Genomic DNA, 26,901 nt, shown 5'->3' with positions numbered 1-26,901 from the left:
GGCTGGGGCAGAGTAAGGAGCTCCTCAAGGCACCCAATGTGGAGGGGTATTGCCCCTGGAGGGGGGAGTCCCCTGGATCCTGGATGCAGAGTCATGCAGAGCTTCCCCTGGCACCTAGAGTGGAGGGGTCCGGTCCCTGAAAGGGGGAGTCCCCTCGGCCCTGGCTGTGGTGGCTTTCAGAGTGGAAGGGTCTCGCTCCTGGAGGAGGCAATCCCCTTGACCCTGGATGCAGTGGCGTGTGGAGCTACCCCTGGCACCCAGAGTGGAGGGGTCTCTCCCCTGGAAGAGGGAGTGCCCTCGACCCTGGCTGGGGCAGAGTTTAGAGCTCCTCCTGCCACCCAGTGTGAAGGGATCTCGCCCCTAGAAGGGGAAGACCCCTTGACCCTGGCTTCAGTGGTGTGTGGAGCTCCCCCAGGCACCCAGGGTGGAGGGGTCTCGCCCCTGGAGGGGGGAATGCCCTCGACTATGGCTGCTGCAATGTGCAAAGCTCCCCCTGGCACTCAAGGTAGAGGGGCCTCGCCCCTTGAGGGGAGAGTTTCCTGGAGACTGGGTGCTGAGGCCTGGGGAGCTTCCACTGGCACCCAGGGTGGAGGGGTCTCGCCCATGGAGGGGGGAGTCCCCTCCAGCTAGGGTGAGGCATCCTGTGGGCTCTCCTGGGACCCAGGGTGGCGGGTTCCTGTTCCTGGAAAAGGAAGTCCCCTCTAGCCTGGGTCTGGTGGCATGCAGAGCTCTCCCTGGCACTTAGGGGGGAGGGGTCCTGTCCCTAAAGGAGAAAGTGCCCTCTACCTTGGCTGGGGCCAAGTAAGAAGCTTCTCCCACCTCCCAGGGTGGAGGGGTCTTGCCCCTGGAGGAGGGAGTGCCCTAGACCCTGGTTGGTGTGAAGTATGGAGCTCCTCCAGGCACCCAGTGTGGAGGGGTCTCGCCCCTAGAGGGGGCAGTCCCTTTGACCCTGGTTTCAGTGATGTGTTGAGCTCCCCCAAGCACCCAGGGTGGAGGGGTCACGCCCCTGGAGGGGGAGTGCCCTCGCTGCACCATAGTGGGGAGCTCCCCCTGGTACCTAGGTCAGAGGGGTCTCCACCCTCGAGGGGGCGTGTCATCCACCCTGGCTGCAGGCATGCTGAGCTCCCCCTGGATACCAAGTTAGAGAGTTTTCGCCCTGGAGGGTGGAGTCCCCTTGGGTATGGGTGAACCATCAAGCTGAGGTCCCCCCAGCACCAGGGTGGAGGGGTTTCGCCCCTGGAGTGGGGAGGCCTTTGGAGCCTGGGTGCTGTGGCATGCGGAGCTCCCCCAGGCATCCAGGATGGAGGGGTCTTGCCCCTGGAGGCGGGAGTGCCCTCGACCCTGGCTGCAGCAGCTGAGAGGCCACCCCAGGCACTCTGGGTAGAGGGGTCACGCTCCTTGAGGAGGGAGTCCTCTAGAGCCTGGGTGCAGTGGTGTGCGGAGGTCCCCTGGCACCCAGGGTGGAGGGGTTTTGCACCTGGAGGGGGGATTCCCCTCAACCCTGGCTGCAGCTAGGTGAGGAGGTCCCCCCCCCCCGGCTCCCAGCGTGGAGGGGTCTCTCCCCTGGTAATGGGAGTCCCCTACAGATTGCCTCCAGCAGTGTGCGGAACTCCAGATGGCATGGAAGTTGGAGGCGTCTTGCCCCTGGAGAAGGGTGTGCCCTGTACCCTTGATGCATCAGCATATGGAGCTCCCCCTGGCCCTCAGGGTGGAGTGATCTTGCCCAGAGGAAGGGGGAGTCCCCTTGAGCCTGGGTGCGGCAGTGTGTGGAGCTCCCCCTGGCACCCAGGATGGATGGGTCTCCCATCTGGAGGAGGAAGTGTCCTCAATCCTGGCTGGGGAGGAGTAAGGAGCTTCTCTCCAGGGTGGAGGAGTCTGGACCCTGGAGGGGGGAGTGTCCTCCACCCTGGGTGCAGCGGCTTGGAGAGCTCCCCTGGGAACCCTGGTTGGAGGGGGTCTCCCCTCTGGAGGGGAAAGTTTCTTTGACCCTGGCTGAGGTGAAGTGCAGAACTCACCCTGGCACCAGGTTGGAGGGGTCTCCCCCTTGGAGGGGAAGTGCCCTGGGCCTTGTCTGTGGCGGCTTGTGTAGCTGCCACCTGCACCCAGGTTGGAGGTTTCTTGCCCATGGGGAAGGGAGTGCCCTCCACCCTGGCTGCTCTGGCGTTTGGAGCTCCCCCCAGGCAACCAGGTTTCAGGGGTCACATCTCAGGAGAAGGGAATGTCCTGGACCCTGGCTGCAATGAATTTCGGAGCTCCCCTCGACACCCAGGGTTGAGGGGTCTCCCCCCCTGGAGGGGGGAGTACCCACGACCCTGGCTGAGGTGGCATGCAGAGCCCTCCCCCAAACCCAGTTTGGAGGGGTCTCCTCCCCTGGAGGGCGGCATGCAGAATTCCCCCAGGCACCCAGTTCCAGGGGTTTCCTCCCTGGAGAGAGGATTGCCCTCCACCCTGGCTGAGGTGGTGTGAGAAGCTCCACTCCCCCCACCTCCCCACACAGCGCACCAGGTCACGTGGATCTCCCCTCTGGAAAGGAGGAGTGCCCTCTACTCTGGCTGTGGCTACATGAGGAGCCCCCACCCCCCGCACCCAGGTTGGAGGGGTCTTCCCCCTTGAGGGCAGCATGAGGAGCTCTCCCCCCACCTCACACCCATTTTCCAGGGGTCTCCCCGCTGGAGAGGGGAGTGCCTCCACCTTGTTTGGGGAAGTGTCCAGAGCTCCCACTGGCACCCAGATTGGAGGGGTTTCACCCCTAGAATGGGGAGTCCCTTCAAACCTGGCTGCAGCAGCATGCGGAGCTCACCCTGGCACCCAGGGTGGAGGGATCTGGGATCTTGAGGGGGGAGTTTCCTCAAGATTGGGTTTGGTGACATGCAAAACTACCACCTGCACCCAGGGTAGAGGGGTCACATCCTTGGAGGGGAGAGTTCCCTGGACCCTTTCTGGGGCAAAGTAAAGAGCTCCTCCAGGCACCCAGGGTGGAGGGGTCTCGCCCCTGGATGGGGGAGTCTCCTGGACCCTGGATGCAGGGGTATGCGGAGCTACCCCTGGCACCCAGAATGGAGGGGTCTGGCACCTGGACAGGGGAGTCCCCTCACCCTAGTTTCAGCAGCGTGCAGAGCTCCCCTGGGACCTAGGGTGGAGGGGTGTCGCCCCTTAAGTGGGGAGTCTCCTCTATCCTGGATGCGGAGGCCTGTGGAGCTCTCCCCTGGAGTGGGGAGTGCCCTAGACCCTGGTTGAGGCGGCTTGTAGCTCCCCCAGGCACCCAAGTTGGAAAGGTCTCGCCCCTGGAGAAGGGAGTGCCCTGGACCCTGGCTGCAGCAGTGTGCAGAGCTCCCCCTGGCACCCAGGGTGGAAGGGTCTCTCCACTAGTAGTGGGAGTCCCCTAGAGTTTGCCTGCTGCAGCGGGCGGAACTCCAGATGGCATGGAAATTGGAGGTGTCTTGCCCCTGGAGAAGGGAGTACCCTGTACCCTTGCTGCAGCAGCATGTGGAGCTTCCCCTGGCTCTCAGGGTGGAGTGATCTTGAGCCAGGAGGAGGGGGGAGTCCCCTTGAGTCTGGGTATGGCAGTGTGTGGAGCTCCCCCAGGCACCCAGGATGGATGAGTCTCTCCTCTGGAGGGGGGAGTGCCCTTAACCCTGGCTGGGGTGGAGTAAGGAGCTCCTCCCAGCACCCAGGCTGGAGGAGTCTGGACCCTGGAGTGGGGAGTGCCCTGGACCCTGGGTGCAGTGGCTTTTGGAGCTTCCCTGGGAACCCAGGTTGGAGGGGTCTCCTCCCTAGAGGGGAAAGTGCCTTTGACCCTGGCTGAGGTGAAGTGCAGAGCTCACCCTGGCACCAGGTTGGAGGGGGTCTCCCCCATGGAGGGGAAAGTGCCCTTGAGTTTGGCTATGGAGGCTTGTGGAGCTGCCCCCCCACTCCCCGCACCCAGGTTGGGGGGTTCTCACCCATGGAGAAGAGAGTGCCCTCCACCCTGGCTGCTCTGGCGTTGGGAGCTCTTAGGGCACCCAGATTTTAGGGGACTCACCCCTGGAGAAGGGAGTGCCCTCAACTCTGGCTGCTGTGGAGTTTGGAGCTCCCCCTCCCCACTCCCAGGGTTGAGGGGTCTCCCCCCTGGAGGGGGATTACCCTCCACCCGGCTGTGGCAGCATGCGGAGACCCCCCTGGAGCCCAGGTTGGAGGGGTCTCCCCCCTGGAGGGGGGAGTTCTTTCTACTCTGGGTATGGTGGTATAAGGAGCTTTTCATGTCCCCCAGTTTGGAGAGGTCTCCCCCTGGAAGGCAGACTCCCCTCTACCCTTGTTGTGGTGGGAGCTTCCCAGAGACCCAGGGTAGAGAGATCTCTCCCCTGGAAGAGGAAGTCCCCTCTACCCTTGGTGCTATAGTATACAGAGCTCCCCTAGACACCCAGGTTGGAGAGGTCTCCCCCCTTTATAGGGGAGTCCCCTCTACCCCGGGTGCGATGGTATATGGAGCTCCCCCTTACACACTGGATGGAGGAGTCTTCTCTCTGGAGGGGGGACTCCCTTCTACCCTAGGTGCGGTGGTATACAGAGCTCCCCCAACACCCTGGTGGTTAGACGGGTCTTCCCTCTGGAGCGGGGGAGTTCCCTCTCCGGTTTTTGCTGTGGTATTCGGAGCTGCCCCCCCCCCCCCCCCCCGCGCACTCAGATTGCATGGTTCTCCCCCCTAGACTGGGGAGTTCCTTCTACCCTGGGTTCAGTGATATTCGGAGATCTCCCCCCTCCCAGATTGGAGGGGTCTCCCGCCTGGAGCAGGGATTCACCTCTACTCTGGGTGCGGTGGTACATGGAGCTCCCCTGGCACCCAGGTTTGAGGGGTCTCCCCACTAGAGGGCAGAGTCCCTTCTACCTTGGGTCAGGTGGTATATGGATCTCTCCAGGCACTCAGGTTGGAGGGGTCTCCCTCTGCAGAGCAGAGTTCCCTCTACCCTGGTATGGTTGTATAAGGAGCTCCTCCTGATACCCAGGTTGGAGGGGTCCTTCCCTGAAGGGCGGAGTGCCCTCTACCCTGGGTGCAGTGGGTATCTCCCCCTGACACGCAGGATAGAGGGGCCTCCACCCAGAAGCTGAGAGTCCCTTCTACCCTTGGTGTGGTGGGGAGCTCCCCCGAAAAACCAGGGTAGAGGGATCTCTCCCCTGGAATAGGAAATCCACTTTACCCTTGGTGCGATGGTATACAGAGCTCCCTTAGACACCCAGGCTGGAAGGGTCTCCCCCTAGAGGGGGGAACCCACTCTACCCTGGGTGCTATGATATATGGTGCTCCACCTGACACCCAAGTTGGAGGGGTCTTCCCTCTGTCGGGGTGAGTCCCCTCTACTCTGGGTGCAATGGTATATGGAATTCCCCATTATACACAGGTTGGGGGGGACTCCCCCCTGGAGAGGGACTCCCCTCTACCCTAGGTGCGATGGTATAAGGAGCTCCCCCTGAGACCCAGGTAGGAAGGTCTCCTTTCTGGAGGGGGTCCCCTCTATCCTGGGTGTGGTGGTATTCGGAGCTCCCCCTTAAACACAAGTTGGAGGGGTCTCCCCCTGGAAGGGGGACTCCCCTCTACCCTGGGTGCTCCCCCCAATACCCAGGTTGGAAGGGTCTCCTTACTGGAGGTGGGAGTCTCCTCTACCCTGCAAGCGGTGGTATATGGGGCTCCCCCCACCTAGGTTGGAGGGGTCTCCCCTTTGTACCCAGTTTTCCAAAGAATCTCCATACTGCTTTCCAAATTGGCTGCACCAACTTGCAGTCTCACCAGCAATATATGAGTGTACCTTTTCCCCCATACCCTCACCAACACTTATAGTTTGTCTTCATAATAGCTGCCATTCTGACTGGAGTGAGATGATATCTTAGAGTGGTTTTGATTTGCATTTCTCTGATTGCTAGAGATGATGAGCATTTTTTCATATATTTATTGATTGATTGTATATCCTCTTCTGAGAAGTGTCTACTGAGGTCCTTGGCCTATATGTTGTTTGGTTATTTCTTCTCTTGTCTTTTCATGTTGCGTTCGTTTCTTTTTTTCCAATTCTATTAGACTGGTGTGTTATTGTTTTTACCCTATAGATTTGTAGTGCTCTTATATGGTTCCAAGATCCCCCCTTTGTGGGGAAGGACAATGTTAACAGATCCTAATATCAACAGTACATCACCTATGAACAAATTATTGTTATTAAGACATTTATAGTAGTCTCAATGTCCAGAAATGTTGGGTTCAATTATTATTTAAAATATAATCAGTAGTTTCATAAAAGGTGTACAGTTTCTGGTGGTGGACAATGAAACTGGGGTCAGGCATAGGACTATATGCTAAGGGGGAAAGATGTGAGGGTATGGGGTTAATATAACTTAGGAAATTTGAAGGAGAACTCCAATGAAGAGGGTTAGAAGCAAAGGAATAGACAGGAGGTAATTTAGGGTAGACAAGTACTTGGGAGGACAGTAGAGTACATAAAAATAGACACACATATGTATTTAGAAAATTACAGGCTGTTAAAATAGTATAATTTGGAGGGTACAAAAAGAAGAAAGAAGAAAAAAGGGAAAGAAAGAGAGAGTGAAAGAAAAAAGGGAGAGGAGAAAGAGAAAAAAAGAAAAGAGAATTAAAAAAAAGAGGGGCCTTATGCAATTCATCTATATTATATTATTCATGTGACTCAGTTCTCATAGTTCTATTTCATGTAAAGTTCTTGGTTTCACATATGTTGGGGTTACGAGGACCAGAGGATAGAAGGGTAGAGGAGGAAGAATAAGGAGGAAAATAACAACAACAACAAAAACAAAAGCTCTTAGAATTCCATTTCTTTTCTGCTTCTCTTCTCTTCCAGTTGGTGGAGTTGTCTTAACCAGGGTGAGAGGACTTGAGTCCCCCCCCCCCTATCCTCTCCCTCTCCTGCCTGGAGCTTCCCAATCCTGGTCTCTCTGATTTGCTCTGGGTTTTTCTCTCTTTATTCACTAAACCCTCTCCTTCTGTGCTCATTAGGTCCCAACTTCAGGACCTCTCATCCTCAGGCTCCTGAGAAGTGTCTACTGAGGTCCTTGGCCCATATGTTGTTTGGGTTATTTCTTCCCTTGTCTTTATTTAGTTTTGAAACAATTGTTGACTTAATGAAAAGGTTTTTTAAAAAAGTTGAGAGTCTACATAATATCTTGCATAATTAGAGTACAACCATCAAAACTAATAAAACACATTGCAGACTACTGTAGGATTATTATTAGATTAATATTACTAATTAAATTATTTGAAATACTATTAGTTACCTACTTTATTCCAAGATTATAGTTTTTCCACTACCTTTTTTTCTGTTCAGGTCCAATCCAGGTTATCACATTGCAATTCACTGCTGTATATCTAGTTTCCTCCTTCCTGTAATATTATTATTGGACTTTTTTCCCTCATGATCTTGACACCATTGAAGATACCAATCAGTTTATTTGTAGAATGCATCTCATTACATTTGTTTGGTGTTTTCTCCTGATTACATTGAAGTCCTGCCTTCTGAGAAAAATACCACAGCAGTAAAGGGCCTTTTCAGTGCATCTTGTCAGGGGTGTGTGATGTTGGTGCATTTCATTGCTAATGATGTCAGCCTTAGTGGAGGTGATATTTGCCAGGATGTCAATGTAGGGTTATCATTTTCCCTTTGTAATTAAGACATATCTTGGGAGACAAACTTGGGTTATGCAAATATCCTGTTTGTTCTTAAATTTGTATTGATGAATTTTGGCATTCACATTTGGAACATGTTGTAATTGGTGTTATGTCAATCTAAGGATGGGTGTTTTAAAAATGGTTAATTTTTTATGCAGTTTTAAATTTTCCTGGAAGAAAGATTTTTCCCTTCTTCTTCATTTATTAAACTGTTATACTAGTATTGATTCATGGAAGATTATTTTATTATATGGAATACAATCAATTATTAATCTTATCTGATTCACTGTTCACATTGTTCCACCAAAATCTCTTCTTTCAGACTGTGCCCTGTGACATTTGTGTTTAATAGATTTGTAACCTAATAAGTATATCTCTACAAAATGGTATTACCTCAAATTTCATATCCTAGAGAGGACCTGATTGTAATTAGCAATTTACATTCAGTCTTTTAAGGTTAAGGAGATAAATTTGGCAGGACTTAAAAAGAATTTTTAAAAGTTCCATGTTTATCTCAAATGATGACTTCTAAGTGTTTACAGAACAAACAGTGTACACACGAGCAGCTTATTAGTCACTGGTAATAAAGCCAGAATATTTTATTAATTAGTAGCTGGATTAAAATATATGTTGACTAATAAACAATTGTATGTAAAGGGAAAATATAAAAACATTCTGTTCTTGAGATGTTTAAAGAATTCTCAAATGAATTATGATGTCTGGCCCCCGCAGCCACCCAGCCCTGTCATCTTAGGGCAAGTCTGTGAGCCTGTGTCCTCATTCTGGAAATAAAAGCGTTAGGCAATGGTTTTGTTTCCTGTGCTTTTCTTGCATACTTAAAATATCCCTTAATATCCAAAATATTTAGAGTACTACCTCTATTTTAGCTTTAATTTTAGTATCTGCTGATTGAATCCACAGTGCTAAATAAATTCAGTAAAACTTCAAATCCATGTTTATTTTAGGCATAATACATCGATGTTAGTGATGCTACCAATTCCATAGTCCTGCATACATAGTGAGACATCATTTGATTTGAGACAATGCCACTGCTCAAAGATTATAGGGTCTTACATAATAATTTAGACCAATTTGTGTTTTTTTGGAGTTTATGCACTTGTACGATAGACACATACAGACACAGAAAACACGTGCACACACACTTTTGTACTTTTGTTTACTGGGTTATAATGGGAATTCCTTCATTATTTCATTATTTTGTGGTGCTAGGGATTCAATCCAGGACATCATTCATGTTAGGAGACAACTCTACCACTGAGTTCTACCCACACTCTTTTTAAAAAAATTATTATTTTCAGTTTTGAGACCGGGTCTTGCTAAATTGCTGAGGCTTGTTTCATATATTTTAAGAAATAAAAAATGTTAGTTATTTTATCAACTCTTTTTTTGGCCAAATTTTATTTTGAGTATAGGTCTTGTTAAATCCTTGAGGCTGGCTTCCTGCCTCACATTCCTAAGCACCTGGGCTCATAGTTGTGCATCACTACCCTCAGCTAAAATACATTTGTTACTGCAGGTCTGCTCAGAATTTTGAGATAATAGTGCTGTTGTTCTCTCCTGAGTTTCTGTTCACAATAAGTGGTTGTTATGATGATGATTGAATTATAAACTGGAAGGAAACAGGAATGTTGACCTTAATGTGGAGACGTGTGGAAATGTTACCAATCAGCCAATCCAGGGATTTTACCTGGATCTCTGCTGAACAGATTAGGCTGCTCACCCACATAAAAGTGAATGAAGAAAAAATGAATTTTATGTACCCTAGCCTGAATCTCTTGTTTTCCCCTTGGATCTCCAGATTGTAGTCTCTAACAATGACTTCCCTGGGGTTTTCATGAAAGGAATGAAAAATGAGGGTTGCTTGAGTTTGTTGAAGATCTCTGCCTATTCCCATAAATAGAGAGAGAGAGAGGAAAAGAGGCAGGGAGGGAGGGAGGGAGGGGGAGAGAGAGAGAGAGAGAGAGAGAGAGAGAGAGAGAGAGAGAGAGAGAGATAGTCCTCCTTTTTATTATCCTATTTCACTTCCTCACTATTTGTATACTATATTTGTACCTCTCTACTCCCCTGGAGTTGAGAAACTGATAAAACTGGGGAGAAGGAGCTAGGTTGCTTGCTTTTCTGCTGGTGCCACAAAAGGGGTACAATTTATAGAAAAGAGAGGTAAAAAGGGGTACAATTTATAGAGAAGACAGGTAAGCAATATACATATGTACATATACCTAGGCTGTACTTAGCAAGAGAATCTGTCAGTCTTAGTTTCCTTGACATCTATCTTCAGCCTGTGGGAGTTTTTGTTGTCATGTGAAATTCAGGAGTTCTCTATTTCAGAAGGACTGTTTTAGATCCTATGCTGTAAAGCTACTGGTAAATTCTAACTCAAGCACTCAGATTGACCTTAGCCTGTTCCTCTTGTTTTCCCCTTGGATCTCCAGATTCTAAAATTTTGTAACCACCCCTCTCTGCTGTTGGTCATCTGGTCACAGTGCCAGCTTGGTGAGGCCAGCCTTGGGAAAGGAGAAGAGAAAGGGTGATGATGATAGATAATAGATGTAAGTGGTGGAAACATAGGGTTCAGGGGGCAATTCTATAAACTGTGCTGACCTCCACATGCTTTCTTTTTAGAAGCAATTTACCTGCAGTTCTGTCTAGCCTAAGTCGAATAAGATTCCTCAGTTAACAACCTGTTATCTGCAGGAGAAATGCAGGGCCAAAGACTCCTGCCTGCTGGTAGGAAGAACACAAGTTCTCTGAAGGAGGGCTTTTGTGACCTCCATTTAGGCCAGATTCCAAAAACCAATGAGACAGAGTAATTAAAAGCAAAGTATACTACCATAAAATCTATAGAACAAGTTCTATTTAGAAGTGATCAGCATGGGCCAAGGTGATCCAGAGTTGCTTTGAATTTTTAATATGTCATTATAATATTGAAATCTCTCCTCATGGGGAAAGACCCTGTGCAGTGGTGACTTGAAAGTCTAATGCAATCCTTCTATCAGTGAAAAGTCAAGAGGTGGACCTTGTATGACTCTGTGAAAACTTCCCTGGGATCCCAAATAAACTTAGAGGTCAGGAGGGCTGCACCCTCTCTCTCTTCTTTGAGAGAATCCATTGTCTCCCTTGAGAGTCTTCCTTTTTCCTGTTGCTTCTATTAAACTCATGCCTGAGCTATTTTGAGAACCTCATCTGAAATCTTTCCAGAGAATGATCACACACACACACACACACACACACACAAAAAAAAAAAAAAAACAGTGACCAAGGACATCTAGGGTGGCTTTGACTCCACAGATGGCCTTGATCTCTAACAATGACTTTCCCTGAGGTTTTCATAAAAGGAGTAAAAAATGGGGAGCACTTGAGTTTGTTGAAGATCTCTACCTATTCCCATAAAAATAAAGACATGTATATTCCTTCTTTTTGATAAACTATCTTCCTTCCTCATTATTTGTAACCTACATTTGTAACCTCTCAACTCCCTGGGAGTTGAGAAACTGATTTGTGAGTAAATATTTCCCTTCTCCATTCTTTGACCTCTGAATAAAATCATCTCCTGGATACTGTTTTAACATGGGATGAGCTTCCACAGTTGGGATGAATAACTCTACAAGAATCTAACATCCCTAGAGAAGTTCTGCAAATCTAATTCTTAACATCATTGCTAGGGACTTCTTGTTAGGGATTTTAAGAGTTGTGGTTCATTGTGATTCAATCTTTTATTCAATAGGAATCTTTGAAAATAGTGTATGGGAAGATCTGAAGGACTGAAATAACTAGACATTATGATATTAAATGTTACATTTAATTTTCAAATGCAAATATGATCTTCAGAATTGTTGTTTTCAAGAAAAGGCTAAAAGAGATGCTTCTATGAATATTATTCTTTTATTTACATAGAGGAGACAGGTGAGACCAAAGCAAAAGATATGTTCTTACTTGTGAGGTGAGTTGAAGAACACTTTAATGCTAAATTGTTGGAGTCATAATCTAAACACTGGAATAAATGCTTGGGAGTATTTAGGACTTTTCTAGGAAAGCCCTGGGTGTGAGGATTCCTGAAATGTTCTAGTTACTGAAATTGTTCTTGTTATGTTTTCTTTTTTTCCCTTGGCCTGTTGTTATTGGAAATTTTGAAAACAAAAATATGAAACTCAGTTCAGGAATAAAAATAATATTTTTTCATTAAAAATAATATGAATTCTATTTAGAAATCAGATATAATTCTTTGGGATTTATTTCATTTATTTTCCTTGAAGAAAAGTATTGCATTTAGTTAATAGAAGACAGTTCTGAAACAACAGGAACATTGCAACACTTGCTAATGTTATAGGTTTATTATTTTCAAACTGATGTATACAGCATTTTTGTTACCATTACTGCACTTTCCTTTGTTTCCCCAAACTAAAATCAGGCAGAAATACTGTTTGGCATGAACGAGTCTTTTATTCTTAAGCTGTAATATAAAGAAGGCAGCATGTGGGAATGGGATTCACAGGCCAGTTCCATAAGAGAGAAATACAGTTTTTGTTTGTTGTTGTTGTTTTGTTTTATTTATTTTTTATTTTTTTATATCATATATAGGGGCAGGCATGGTTTCTGTTGGTGCGACACACAACCAAATCAGTCAGGGTCACTCCAGTGAATTGCGTTGGCACAAAATAATCACACAGAGACAGAGAAAATACCTTTTTCTTGGGGTTCAGTGATGGCTCCTTGGCCCCAGCTCCCACAAAAGAAGCAAGAGAGGCAGACAAAAAAGAGAGCACGCCTGAAGCCCTATTTATTAAGGGGAAGGCCCACCATAAACTTCCATCCAAATGAGGCAAGGGATGGGGTTTCATGGAGGTGTAGTCCAATCTCATTGAGTGACGCCCACTCCAATAGCTGTAATTCCCCTGTGGAGCAGAGGTTGGGTCCACTCCTCCTGCACTGCAAGCAGAAGCTTGTGGCATATCTCCATTGCTCAAGGGTAAGTGTCATTCTAATCTTCTTTGTGCTCAGCTCCTGTTCATGGCACCCAGACACTCATTGGTGTCATCACATGTACAGTCCACTTGGGCTCTTTTCATCATAGAAGAAGTAGTCTTCATGGGCTACCTGTCTCATTATCATATTAGGTCTCTGTTCTGTGATATAATTTTAATATACTAGTAAAGTAAATGTTATCATGGTTTATTCTAGTGACTATTTTCCACATGCCTTTATCCTCTATAAGCCTTACCACTGTTTTAGAGGAAAGTACAATATTAATATGTATGCCTGTGCATCACTGATAGTTAGCTTTATAACTTTGCTTTTCTCAGTCTCTGTTTCCTGATGTTTGCTGACCCCATTGTCTTGAGGACTGAGTGTACTACCTCACTTTCTGACTCATTTCTTTTTTAGCATTTTGTTATTTTTGAAAAAACAGGGGCAGAGATAAATTTCTTCATGGATGACATTGGCTTTTCAAAAACAAAGCTAGGTTTCTTACAGGTAACATTTCAAACCTCTTGCACATGATCAGTTCACATTAATGTCTTACTCCAATTAAATATTTTAATGGGCCTTTTGCAAATTTTTTAGTGAAATGTTTTAAATCTACTTTTCAAATGTAAAATTCAGTTTTTGCTTTAAAGTATGGAGCTTCTTAACTATTGGCTTGATTTACTTAATAATTTTCATAGTTAATTTAAAATTTTGCTGAATTTAAATGTCCATTAAGGAAATGATTTGCCATTGTGAAAAATTATGTTGGAGTTTACTTTCTCAACTGACTGAAAGTGCATAGCAACCAGAAATATAAAGTCTAAAATTATAAATTCAGAGAAATTTTTATGTGCTTGACTAAGCTTGTATTTGTAACAACAATGTTATACTCTCTAAAAAAAAAGAAAAATAAAAAAGGTGGCACATGATCATGAGGATCCTGTAGACCATCCCTAAACTTAAGTTGTGTCATACTATACTTCAAGTACTACACCAGGCAAGTCTAAGGCTCCCCTGCCTTTTTCCTCCTTTATGAGATTCAAGTATCTTGTATACTCTTTAATTATCAGGAAAATATTTGGCATCTAATTTGAGCACAAGAATTCAAAGTCATCTTTCCTCCAATTATTAGTTCTAAGTGTTCTCATCACAGTGATGTGGGCTGATCATTAGAAAAGAATCTACTGCAGCACAGTTTTAAACAGACTTGATTTAAATGTATTTTCAAGTGTTTACAATCACATTTATATGGAGTATCAACTTACTACTGTTTCCCCCTCTACAGAAAGGTAGAATACGTCAAGATGTTTTCTAGTAATGACCAGGAATTTATCCCATTTTTACAAAGAAATACCACTGACATCCCTGAGATGACCTCCAATGACCTGAAGACATTTCCTGAAGGGGCTGTGTTAAGTTTCCATAACCTCTGATATCGGGAAAAAGTGAAGAGTGGCTTTCTATTTTGGTGGAAAACAGTTGAGAAAAAATTACTATCAAATATCAAGTATGTATATGAACTTTTTAAAAGACCACTTTAATGACCTATCTCAGGCGTCACAGACTTTGCCTATTACCAATAAGATACTGTGAGCATTTGTGTTTCAGTCTTTGTGCTGATGTATTGACACCTACTTTCATTCTTTTTGACTAAACTAGGACAAAAATTATCCCATCATTAAAACTGACTCATGAATTGCTGACAAGATTTTTGTGTAGAAATAATGTGATTTGACCACATGCATGTTGAATAGATATCAAGCATACTGTGGGAATGTATATGTACTATGTCCTTATTGTTTAACTCACCCCCCTCCTCTCTCTTTCTCTCAATCTTTCTTTTTTTTTTTTTTCCAATGTGAATTACAGATCAAACCCAGGGCTTTATGCACAGTGGGCCATTGTTCTGACACTGCACTATGCTCCTAATCCCACTTGCTTATCTTTTCCATCTAGTAGACTCCAGACTCAATATACTGTTTAATCTACTCAAGACTTTACATTGAGTCTATGACTCAGTGGTGTGCATATCAGCAAAGGAGAAGGCCATTGTTTTATGTTTTGTTAGCCTTATAAAATGTAGTAAGTATTGAAGTTTTTTAATTTTTTAAATTTTTATTTATTTATTTATTTTTTTACTTTAAAAGACAGCAAGGATTGGTTTTCTTGGTTACTTACATTTCTGGTTTAGGTATTCATGAGAAGGTAATCATTTTTCTGGCTGAAGTGTTTCCAAATTTTCTCTTGTGTGTTGGCTTCAAACAGTCTCTGGTTTGTGAAGAGTTGCTCTCATTATATATTTGATTTGTGTTTGATAACCTACCATAATTGAAAATGGTGACATCATTTCAAACAATTTTGATTCTCCTTTGATTTTTGCTTTTCTGTTCATTGAATAAGTAAAACATAAAACAAAAGTTGACCATAAAAATTCAAGAATTTTTCCTACCTTCAAAGAATTCTATCATACTTAGTTTTTCTTCATACCCAGCATTTGAGCTTTCTCTCATCTAGGAAAGTGTGTATCCACTGTGCACTCTGTAAAATAACCATTCATTTGAGCTTTCTTGGCAAGACTTTTCCAAGTGAAAATTTTTGTTTTCATTTTTGATGCTGTGCTGGGTATAATGGATGATAGAAGAAGAAAAAAAAAGCTCTACCCTTGTGCTATAACCCCAGCAGTTTTTTTTTTTTTTTTAGATTTTATCTTCAGACAGGGTCTTTCTAAGCTTCTCAGGCTGGTCTTAAATCATCTTGCCTTATCCCACCAATAACTGGGGCTGTACACATGTGCCCTGTGCCCTGATAAACAGAACTTTCAATATTATAAAACTATGTTTTACAGAGATGCCATGTATCATATTCAAACATGGAAAGAATTTATAAAACACTTTGAGACTATGCTAGAGGAGCTGTGATATTTATTTCCTATCTATTCATATTTTTTCTGTTATCTCTCAACAGGTATTTCTATATACAGAGAAAATTTGATTGGTAAGCTTATCAATAACATATACAGAGATATACAGAAAGATAAGGAATCTGTGTACACATGTATTCTTTTCTTCTCTCCTTATTTTTTTTTTTTTTGACAGCAGGAAACAGTTTTATTTGGCTGCAGCTAGATTCAGAGAGCACAGCTTTTACTATAATCAATAATCCCCTGAACCCGAGTTCAGGGAGTTTCAGAGTTTTATTTATTTATTTTATTTATTGTTCACAACATTACAAAACTCTTGACATATCATACTTCATACATTAGATTGAAGTGGATTATGAACCCCCAATTTTACCCCAAATGCAGATTGCAGAATCACGTCGGTTACATATCCACAATTTTACATAATGCCCTATTAGTAATTGTTGTATTCTGCTACCTTTCCTATCCCCTACTATCCCCCCTCCCCTCCCCTCCCTTCTTCTCTCTCTACACCATCTACTGTAATTCATTTCTCTCCTTGTTTATTTTCCCATTCCCCTCACAACCTCTTATATGTAATTTTGTATAGCAATGAGGGTCTCCCTTCATTTCCATGCAATTTTCCTCTTCTCTTCCTTTCCCTCCCATCTCATGTCTCTGATTAATGTTACTCTTTTCTTCCTACTCTTCCTCCCTGCTCTGTTCATAGTTGCTCTCATTATATCAAAGAAGACATTTGGTATTTGTTTTTTAGGGATTGGCTAGCTTCACTAAGCACAATCTGCTCTAGTGCCGTCCATTTCCCTGCAAATTCTATGATTTTGTCATTTTTTATTGCTGCATAGTACTCCATTGTGTATAGATGCCACATTTTTTTATCCATTCATCTATTGAGGGGCATCTGGGTTGGTTCCATGGTCTAGCTATTGTGAATTGTGTTGCTATGAACATCGATGTGGCAGTATCCCTGTAGCATGCTCTTTTAAGGTCTTCAGGGAATAGTCTGAGAAGGGCAATAGCAGGGTCAAATGGTGGTTCCATTCCCAGCTTTCCCAGGAATCTCCAAACTGCTTTCCAAATTGGCCGCACCAATTTGCAGTCCCACCAGCAATGTACAAGTGTACCCTTTTCTCCACATCCTCGCCAGCACTTGTTGTTGTTTGACTTCATAGCGGATGCCAATCTTACTGGAGTGAGATGGTATCTTAGGGTGGTTTTGATTTGCATTTCTCTGACTGCTAGAGATGGTGAGCATTTTTTCATGTACTTGTTGATTGATTGTATATCCTCCTCTGAGAAGTGTCTGTTCAGGTCCTTGGCCCATTTGTTGATTGGGTTATTTGTTATCTTATTGTCTAATTTTTTGAGTTCTTTGTATACTCTGGATATTAGGGCTCTATCTGAAGTGTGAGGAGTAAAAATTTGTTCCCAGGATGTAGGCTCCCTATTTACCTCTCTTATTGTTTCTCTTGCTGAGAAAAAACTTTTAAGTTTAATTAAGTCCCATTTGTTGATTCTTGTTATTAACTCTTGTGCTATGGGTGTCCTATTAAGGAATTTGGAGCCCGACCCCACAATATGTAGATCGGAGCCAACTTTTTCTTCTATCAGACGCAGAGTCTCTGATTTGATATCAAGCTCCTTGATCAGGCGGTATAGCGATACCAGATTTCAAACTATATTACAGAGCAATAGTGACAAAAACAGCATGGTACTGGTACCAAAACAGGCGGGTGGACCAATGGTATAGAATAGAGGACACAAAGACTAATCCACAAAGTTACAACTATCTTATATTTGATAAAGGGGCTAAAAGCATGCAATGGAGGAAGGATAGCATCTTCAACAAATGGTGTTGGGAAAACTGGAAATCCATATGCAACAAAATGAAACTGAATCCCTGTCTCTCGCCATGCACAAATGTTAACTCAAAATGGATCAAGGAGCTCGATATCAAATCAGAGACTCTGCGTCTGATAGAAGAAAAAGTTGGCTCCGATCTACATATTGTGGGGTCGGGCTCCAAATTCCTTAATAGGACACCCATAGCACAAGAGTTAATAACAAGAATCAACAAATGGGACTTAATTAAACTTAAAAGTTTTTTCTCAGCAAGAGAAACAATAAGAGAGGTAAATAGGGAGCCTACATCCTGGGAACAAATTTTTACTCCTCACACTTCAGATAGAGCCCTAATATCCAGAGTATACAAAGAACTCAAAAAATTAGACAATAAGATAACAAATAACCCAATCAACAAATGGGCCAAGGACCTGAACAGACACTTCTCAGAGGAGGATATACAATCAATCAACAAGTACATGAAAAAATGCTCACCATCTCTAGCAGTCAGAGAAATGCAAATCAAAACCACCCTAAGATACCATCTCACTCCAGTAAGATTGGCATCCGCTATGAAGTCAAACAACAACAAGTGCTGGCGAGGATGTGGAGAAAAGGGTACACTTGTACATTGCTGGTGGGACTGCAAATTGGTGCGGCCAATTTGGAAAGCAGTTTGGAGATTCCTGGGAAAGCTGGGAATGGAACCACCATTTGACCCAGCTATTGCCCTTCTCGGACTATTCCCTGAAGACCTTGAAAGAGCATGCTACAAGGATACTGCCACATCGATGTTCATAGCAGCACAATTCACAATAGCTAGACCGTGGAACCAACCCAGATGCCCTTCAATTGATGAATGGATAAAAAAAAAATGTGGCATCTATACACAATGGAGTACTATGCAGCAATAAAAAATGACAAAATCATAGAATTTGCAGGGAAATGGACGGCACTAGAGCAGATTATGCTTAGTGAAGCTAGCAAATCCCTAAAAAATAAATACCAAATGTCTTCTTTGATATAATGAAAGCAACTATGAACAGAGCAGTGAGGAAGAGCAGGAAGAAAAGATTAACATTAAACAGAGACATGAGATGGGAGGGAAAGGGAGAGAAAAGGGAAATTGCATGGAAATGAAGGGAGACCCTCATTGCTATACAAAATTACATATAAGAGGTTGTGAGGGGAATGGGAAAATAAACAAGGAGAAAAATGAATTATAGTAGATGGGGTAGAGAGAGAAGATGGGAGGGGAGGGGAGGGGGGGATAGTAGGGGTTAGGAAAGGTAGCAGAATACAACAATTACTAATAGGGCATTATGTAAAATTGTGGATATGTAACCGACGTGATTCTGCAATCTGCATTTGGGGTAAAATTGGGGGTTCATAACCCACTTCAATCTAATGTATGAAATATGATATGTCAAGAGCTTTGTAATGTTGTGAACAACCAATAAAAAAATAAAAAAATAAAAAATAAATTATTATGCATATAGAGCACAATTTTTGTATATCTGTGTACATAAAGTGTGTTCATTCCAATTCATGTCTTTATCATGTACTTTGTTTTCATTTATTTTTTTTTGCATTACAATTTTTATTACACATATATACCACAATTTTTTATATATCTGTTTGTATATAAAATGGGTTGACACCCAATTTGTGTCTTCATACATGTACTTTGGATAATGACATCCATCCACATTCCACCATCCTTCCTAATCCCCTGCCTCCTCCCTACCCCTCCCACCCCTCTGCCCTATCTAGAATTCATCTATTCCTCCCATGCTTCCCCTCCCTACCCCACTATGAGTTAGCCTCTTTATATCAGAGAAAATATTTGGCATTTTTTGGGGGGGATTGGTTAACTTCACTTAGTATTATCTTCTCCAGTGCCATCCATTTACCTGCAAATGTCATTTTTTTATTCTCTTTTATTGCTGAGTAATATTCCATTGTGTATAAATGCCACTTTTTTTTTTATCCTTTCATCCACTAAAGGGCATCTCGGTTGGCTCCACAGTTTAGCTATTGTAAATTGTGCTGCTATAAACATTGATGTGGCTGTGTCCCTGTAGTATGCTGTTTTCAAGTCCTTTGGGTATGGTCCAAGGGAGGGATCGCTGGATCAAATGGTGGTTCCATTCCCAGATTTCCAAGGAATCTCCATACTGCTTTCCATAGTGGCTGCACCTATCTGCAATCCCACCAGCAATGTGTGAGTGTACCTTTTTCCCCACATCCTCGCCAACACTTATTATTCTTTGTCTTTATAATAGCTGCCATTCTGACTGGAGTGACATGATATCTTATAGTAGTTTTGATTTACGTTTCTCTGATTGCTAGAGATGACGAGCATTTTTTTCATATATTTGTTGATTGATTGTGTATCCTCTTCTGAGAGTGTCTGTTCAGGTCCTTGGCTGTTGGGGTTTTTAGCCCCCATCTTCTCTTGATCAGCGGGAGAAGCCAGAAAAGCACGCCTGGACCAGGACAAGCCAAGAAAGGTAAAGGTTGACTGGCTGCCCACCCCAGCCCTCCCTCCTGGGAGGACAATCAGATGTGCCAGGGAGAACAGTCAAAGCAGGATCTTGTTTAATAAGGAAGTACACACAGCTTATAGCACAGGATCCAATCAGAATAGAGGTCAGAGTGGTGGAGCAAGTTCACGTGTACGCCCATCCCATAGTCTGTAAGGGAAGGCACAAGCTGTCCACCAGGGCGGAAGAGTCCTGGACCTATCCTGAGATGGTCACTGTCACCGCCCACAGAACAGCCTCCTGGCTGATAGCCAGGAGCTGTCCCAGCCACGTGTGCAGCCTCAAGACCAGGAAGCAGACAGCCACGCCCTACTCTTGGCCCATTTGTTGATTGGCTTATTTTTTTGTTGTTGCTTAGTTTTTTGAGTCCTTTATATACCCTAGAGATTAGTGCTCTATCTGATGTGTGAGAGGTAAAAATTTGCTTCCAGGATGTAAGCTCTCTGTTCACCTCACAAATTATTTCTTTTGCTGAAAAGAAACTTTGGTTCACTTCCATCCCATTTATTGATTCTTGGTTTTAATTCTTGCACTGTAGAAGTCTTATTAAGGAAGTTGGAGCCTAATCCCACATGATGAAGATTAGGGCCTACTTTTTCTTCTGTTAGATGCAGAGTCTCTGGTTTAATTCCAGAAAGAGGTGAAAGATCTATACAATGAAAAATATAGAACCCTAAGGAGAGAAATCAAAGAAGACCTTAGAAGGTGGAAAGATCTACCTTGCTCTTGGATAGGCAGAATTATTATTATCAAAATGACCATATTACCAAAAGCACTATACAGATTTAATGCAATTCCAATCAAAATCCCAATGACATTCCTCATAGAAATAAGAAAAGCAATCATGAAAATCATCTGGAAAATTAAGAGACCCAGAATAGCTAAAGCAATCCTTAGCAGGAAGAGCAAAGCAGGTGTCATCACTATACCAGACCTTAAACTATTGTACACAGCAATAGTAACAAAACAGCATGGTATTGGCACTAAAACAGATTAGTAGACCAATGGTACAGAATAGAGGACACAGAGACTAACCCATAAAATTACAATTATCTTATATTACACAAAGGTGCCAAAAAACATGCAATGGAGAAAAAAATAGCATCATCATCAAACAGTGCTGGGAAAACTGGAAATCCATATGCAACAAAATGAAATTAAACCCCTATCTCTCACCATGCACAAAACTTAATTCAAGTTTGTATTTCATACTCACTTTCAAATAAAACTGCCAGAGGTTACAAAGTCATCTCCCAGGTGCAGTGTGCTCTTTTCTAATAAAATGTGCCCCCAGTATTCCAAGCTTTCCTGTCACAAATTTACTCACAAGGCTTCCTATCCTTTCAAGTGAACAAAGACTCCTGCCATAGGACACATGTGCTCAGATGCAACGTGTTAACAGTCTGAATAAACGTTGAGAAGAGTCAGCTGGAGCTTGCAAACATGCCCAGAAGCCACACCTTCCCTTGGATAAGGACACCATGAAAATCCTGAAGGGCTTTTCCCAGCTCCCCAGGCTCCTTTCCCTTCGCCTCCTTCCACCCACCATTCCCTCCTCAGTGGAGGACAGATTGCCTCCCCTTTCCTCCTGCTCTTTTGGAATTCGGTCTGCGCAGACCCAGGACACGTTGGCAGCCACAGCAGAGACCTTCCCTAGGACCAAGCACACAACTCGGGCACCCGCCTGTCCAGAAGCTGGGGAGCCAGCAGTGAGGAGGTGGCACCAGCGGTACAAATGTGGCTGGGACAAGCAGGGTTTAGCGGCAGTCCTCCTAGTGGTCACTCCAGTGGGGCTTGCTCTCCTTGATGTGGGAGAGGTGAGGAAAGGAGAAGACCCAGGCAGCTTGCCAGGCAGCCTTAAGCACCTAAGCCTGGGCACCTGAGACCAATTAAGAAATACCTTCTTTGGTTGTTAAGTTCACAAATAGAGTACAATGGGAAAAATTATTAGGGGCTGGTAATCAGTCTGGAGTGTGTCAGATAGTACAGTAGAGAATGTAATAACAGTGTTCCCTGAATACTAGGCAGAAAGGTTACATGGTAAGAGTCCACCACACTGAATTTCAATACCCATAGCAATCTTTTAAGTCCACTTTTTTCATTGAACTATAATGTAGACTTTTAAAAGTCCAAGAAATAAAATTAGCTTTTTAAAATTTACAACATGAATACACCTGTACATCTGCCACCCAGATATTTGAAAAGAGCTTTAACAATTTGCCCAAAACTTCTCTCCTGCTCCTTCCTAGTTCTTATCCCATCCAAGCGGTGCCACCATTCTGAAATATATATTAGTTTTTGTGTTTTTAATTAGTTATTTATATAATTATTAACTTATGCATGCTAGGGATTACCATTGAGCTATATCTCCAACCTGTGGGAATTTTAATATATCTTCTCTTTATTCTGAACTCTGTCCTTGGTTTTCCACGAAGCTCTCACCAAGTCCCTGGGGATCTTTTCATTGCCATATTCTCCTTTTTTTTAATTCTATGACTGAGCTTCCTGATGAGATATTTTACATACATCTCATCTCTGTCTTAAAACTGCTTCATGATTCCACCTGCCCAAACATGTTTTAGTCATAGTCTTTATCTGGGTGAATATTGCCATCACCTGCAAGAACATCTCACCCAAAGCTTGAGTGGCATCTGAAACACCTTCCCTTCCCTTTCTTACAACATTGTTCTACCTCTTTAGCACCTATCAAAAGTATCTTTTTTCATATAGCACTTGTTCTCATTTAAGCCCTCATCATTTTTTCCATGAATTATGCATTGTTTTTATTCATGTGACTCTTCAGTAACTTAACTGAAAACATATTTAGGGCCTAAACTTGTGAGGTAAGTGATGTAAAAGAATACAATTGGGGAACAGGATTCCCCTATAGAGAAGACCTCTCAGAAGCCTTAAACAATAAATGGAAATGTTCTGATGAGTGAGAACTGCATAAATGAGCATCCTGAGGCAGGAAATCATTCATAACATTCCAGAAGTTGAATTATCAGTTACTGGAAACTGCCATCCAATGAGAATGGAAAGATAGTCATGGGTCAGATCCTAGATCAGATGGGCTTTCTACAGTGATTACAGAGGAAAGTAGAACTTTAAAGTAGGAGAATGACACAACTTTAAATGTTAAGATGACCACCGAATTCCATGTGGACCACATTGGATAGAAGCCCCTCTCCCTATGCCCAGACTTTTAGGATTGCCAGGAATTATCTCTAGGTGCTCCTGATTCTGAAACCAGATGAATTAAGATTTATCTCCCATACCACTTCCAAAATAAACTTTAAAATCTTAAGATAATGGACTAGTATTTCACTACATAGCCTTTGCCTACTTGCTCAAAACTAACACTCTTGGGCTGGGGTTGTAGTGTTCGCCTAGCAAGTGCGAGGCCCTGGGTTCAATCCTCAGCACCATATAAAAATTAAATAAATAAATATTGAGTACAACTACAACTAAAAAATAAATATTAAAAAATTTTAAAAACATGATGCTCTCTAAAAACATCTTGTACTTTAACCATATCAAACCATTTGTAAATTTTTTTAATTTTTTTCTTTTTAGATATACATGACAGCAGAGTGAATTTTGACATATTATACATACATGGAGTAATGAAGCATAAATTATTCTAATTAGGATCCATTCTTATAGTTGAACATGATGTGAAGTCACACCATTCATGTATTCATATATGAACATAGGAAAATTATGTCTAATTTATTCAACTCTCTATCCTATTCCCATTCCCTTTCCCCTCCCTGCATTCCCTTTTGCCCAATACAATGAACTTCTAATCTTCCCTCCCCATTCTACTTATTGTATAATAGCATCGAATGTAAGAGAGAAAATTTGGCCTTTGGGGACTGACTTATTTCACTTACCATGATAGTCTCCAGTTCCATCCATTTACCAGCAAATGCCATCATCTCATTCTTCTTTGTGGCTCAGCAATTTTCCAGTGTGCGTGTGTGTATGTGTGTGTGTGTGTGTGTATGTGTATTATATTTTCTTTATTCATTCATCTGTTGAACAGCACCTAGGTTGGTTCCATAGCTTAGCTATTGTGATTTGTGTTGCTATAAACATTGATGTGGCTGTATCAGTGTAGTATGCTGGTAATATACTGATTTTAAGTCCTTCAGGTGTATGCAGAGGAAAGAGATAACTGGGTCAAATGGTGGTCTCTTTCCAAATTTTCTGAGGAATCTCCATACTGCTTTCTAGAGCAGGTGCAACAATTTGAAGTCCCACCAGCACTACATGAGTGTATTTTCCCCCACATCCTCATCAACATTTTTTATTACTCATATTCTTGATAATTGCCATTCTGACTAGAGTGACGTATCTCAGTGTAGTTTTAATTTGCATTTGTCTAATTGCTATAGATGTTGAATATATATTTTTATATATTGCTTGACTGGTCATATTTCTTCTTTTGCAAAGTGTCTGTTCAGTTCCTTTGCCCATTTATTGATTGGGTTATTTGTTATTTGGTGTTGCTTTTTGAGTTATTTACAAATCCTGGAGGTTAATTCTCTGAGATTTTTACCATTCTGTAGTCTCCTCTTCACATTCTTAATTTCTTCCTTTGCTGTGAAAAAGCCTTTTAGTTTGATGCCATCCCATTTATTGATTCTTGATTTTACTTCTGGTACTTTAGGAGTCTTGTTCAGGAATTCTGTTCCTAAGCAGACATGATGAAGAGTTGGGCCCATATTTTCTTCTAGTAGGCACAGGGTCCCTGGTCTAATGTTTAGGTCCTTGATTGAGTTTTGTGTGGGGTGAGAGAAAGTGGTTAAATTTCATTCTGCTACATTTGAATTTCCACATTTCCTGTATGTTTTGTTGAAGAAGCTATATTTCTCCAATGTATGTTTATGCTGCTTTTGGCTAGTATGAGATACCTGTATCTCTGTGTCTTCTATTCTGTTCCATTAGTCTTCATGTCTGTTTTGGTGCAAATACCATGCCATTTTTGTAACTATGGCTCTTTAAGTTCTGATATTGTGATGCCTCCTGCTTCACTTTTTTCACTGAGGATTGCTTTGGTTATTCTGGGTCTCTTATTTTTCCAAATGAATTTCATAACCACTTTTTCTATTTCTATGAAGAATGTGATTGGAATTTTAATAGGAATTGCATTAAGTTTATGCAGCGCTTTTGGTAGTATGGTCATTTTGACAATATTAATTCTCTCTATCCAAGAACATGGGAGATCTTTGCATCTTCTAAGGACTTTTTTAGTTTCTTTCTTTAGTGTTTCATAATTTTCATTGTAGAGATATTTCACTTCTTTCTTTTGTTAGATTGCTTCTCAAAGATTTTTTTGTTTTTTAAGGCTGTTGTGAGAGATAGTTTTCCTAATTTCTCTTTTAGTTGATTCATTATTGGTGTATAGACACATAATTGATTTATAGGTGTTAATTTTATATCCTGCTACTTTGCTGAATTTGTTTATGGTGGTGTCTTTTGGGCCTTCTAAATATAGATTTATTTCTTTGGCAAATAGGAATAATTTGAGAGCTTTTATTCCTATTCATATCTCTTTAATTTCTTTCTTCTGTATAATTGCTTTGGCTAGAGTTTCTAGGACTATGTTGAATAGAAGTGGTGAAAGCGGGTCTTCCTGTCTTTTTCCAGTTTTTAGAGGATATACTTTCAATTTTTCTCTATTTAGAATGATGTTGGCCTTGGGTTTAACATATATAGTTTTTACGATGTTAAGGAATCTTTCTACTATCCCTAGTTTTTATAGTGTTTTGAATGTGAATGAATTCTATATTTTGTCAAATTCCTTTTCTTAATCTATTAAGATAATCATGACATTATTTTCCTTAACTCTATTGATGTGGTGAATTATTGATTTCCACATGCTGAAACAACCTTACATTCCTGGGATGAACTCAACTAGATCAAGGTGCACTACCTTTTAAATATGTTTTTGTATGCAATTTCCCATTATTTTATTAAGACTCTTGCATCTATGTTCATCAGGGATATTGTTCTCAAGTTTTCTTGCCTTGATGCATCTTTGTCTGGATTTGAATCAGGGTGATACTGGCTTCATAAAATATGTTTGGAAGGGTTCCCTCCTTTTCTATGGAATAATTTGAGGAACATAGGTGTTTGTTCTTCTTTGAAAGTCTGGTAGAACTTGGCTGAGAATCCTTCTGGTCCTGGGCTTTTCTTCCTTGCTAGGCTTTTGATGGCATCTTCAATTTCATTGCTTGAAATTGATCTGTATAAATTTTCTATGTCCTCCTGATCCAATTTGGACTCATTCATTTCTATGTCCTCCTGATTCAGTTTAGATCATACAATCTAGAAATTTGACAGTCTTCAAAATTTTTTTATTTTATTGGACCATAAATTTTCAAAATTGTTTCTGATTATCATCTGTATTTCACTAGTGTTATGTCTTGTTGATGTAAAATTCCCTGAAGCAGTATGAAATGACCTTCTGGGTCCTTTCTCATTAACTTTGGCTTAAAGTTCATTTTATGTGACTTGAGGCTAGAATCTCCTGCTTATTTGTGAGATCCAGATAAATGATATATTTTTCCCATCCTTTTAGCTTCAGTTTGTGGATGTCTTTGCCTATAAGGTGAGTCTCTGGAAGACAGCATATTGTTTTGTCTTGTTTTTAATCCAATCTGTCAGTCTATATCTTTTGATTGATGAGTTTAGGCCACTTATATTCAATGTTATTATTGAGAAATTATTTTTATTGCTAGTCATTTTGATTTCTTTCTGGTTTTTACTTTGAATTTGTTTTTCTTTGATTGTCTATTCTTCTAGTGTAGTCCCTCCATTTTCTGGTTTTAAATTTTATTTCTCATTTCTTCTTCATGAAATATTTTATTGAGTATGATTTGTAATGCAGGCTTTCTAGTTTTGAATTCTTTTAACTTTTGTTTATCATTGAAGGTTTT

This window comes from Spermophilus citellus (genome assembly GCF_964194105.1).
Source record: "Spermophilus citellus genome assembly, chromosome: 2".
NCBI lineage: Eukaryota > Metazoa > Chordata > Mammalia > Rodentia > Sciuridae > Spermophilus > Spermophilus citellus.
Note: the sequence above shows the minus strand (reverse complement) of the source record.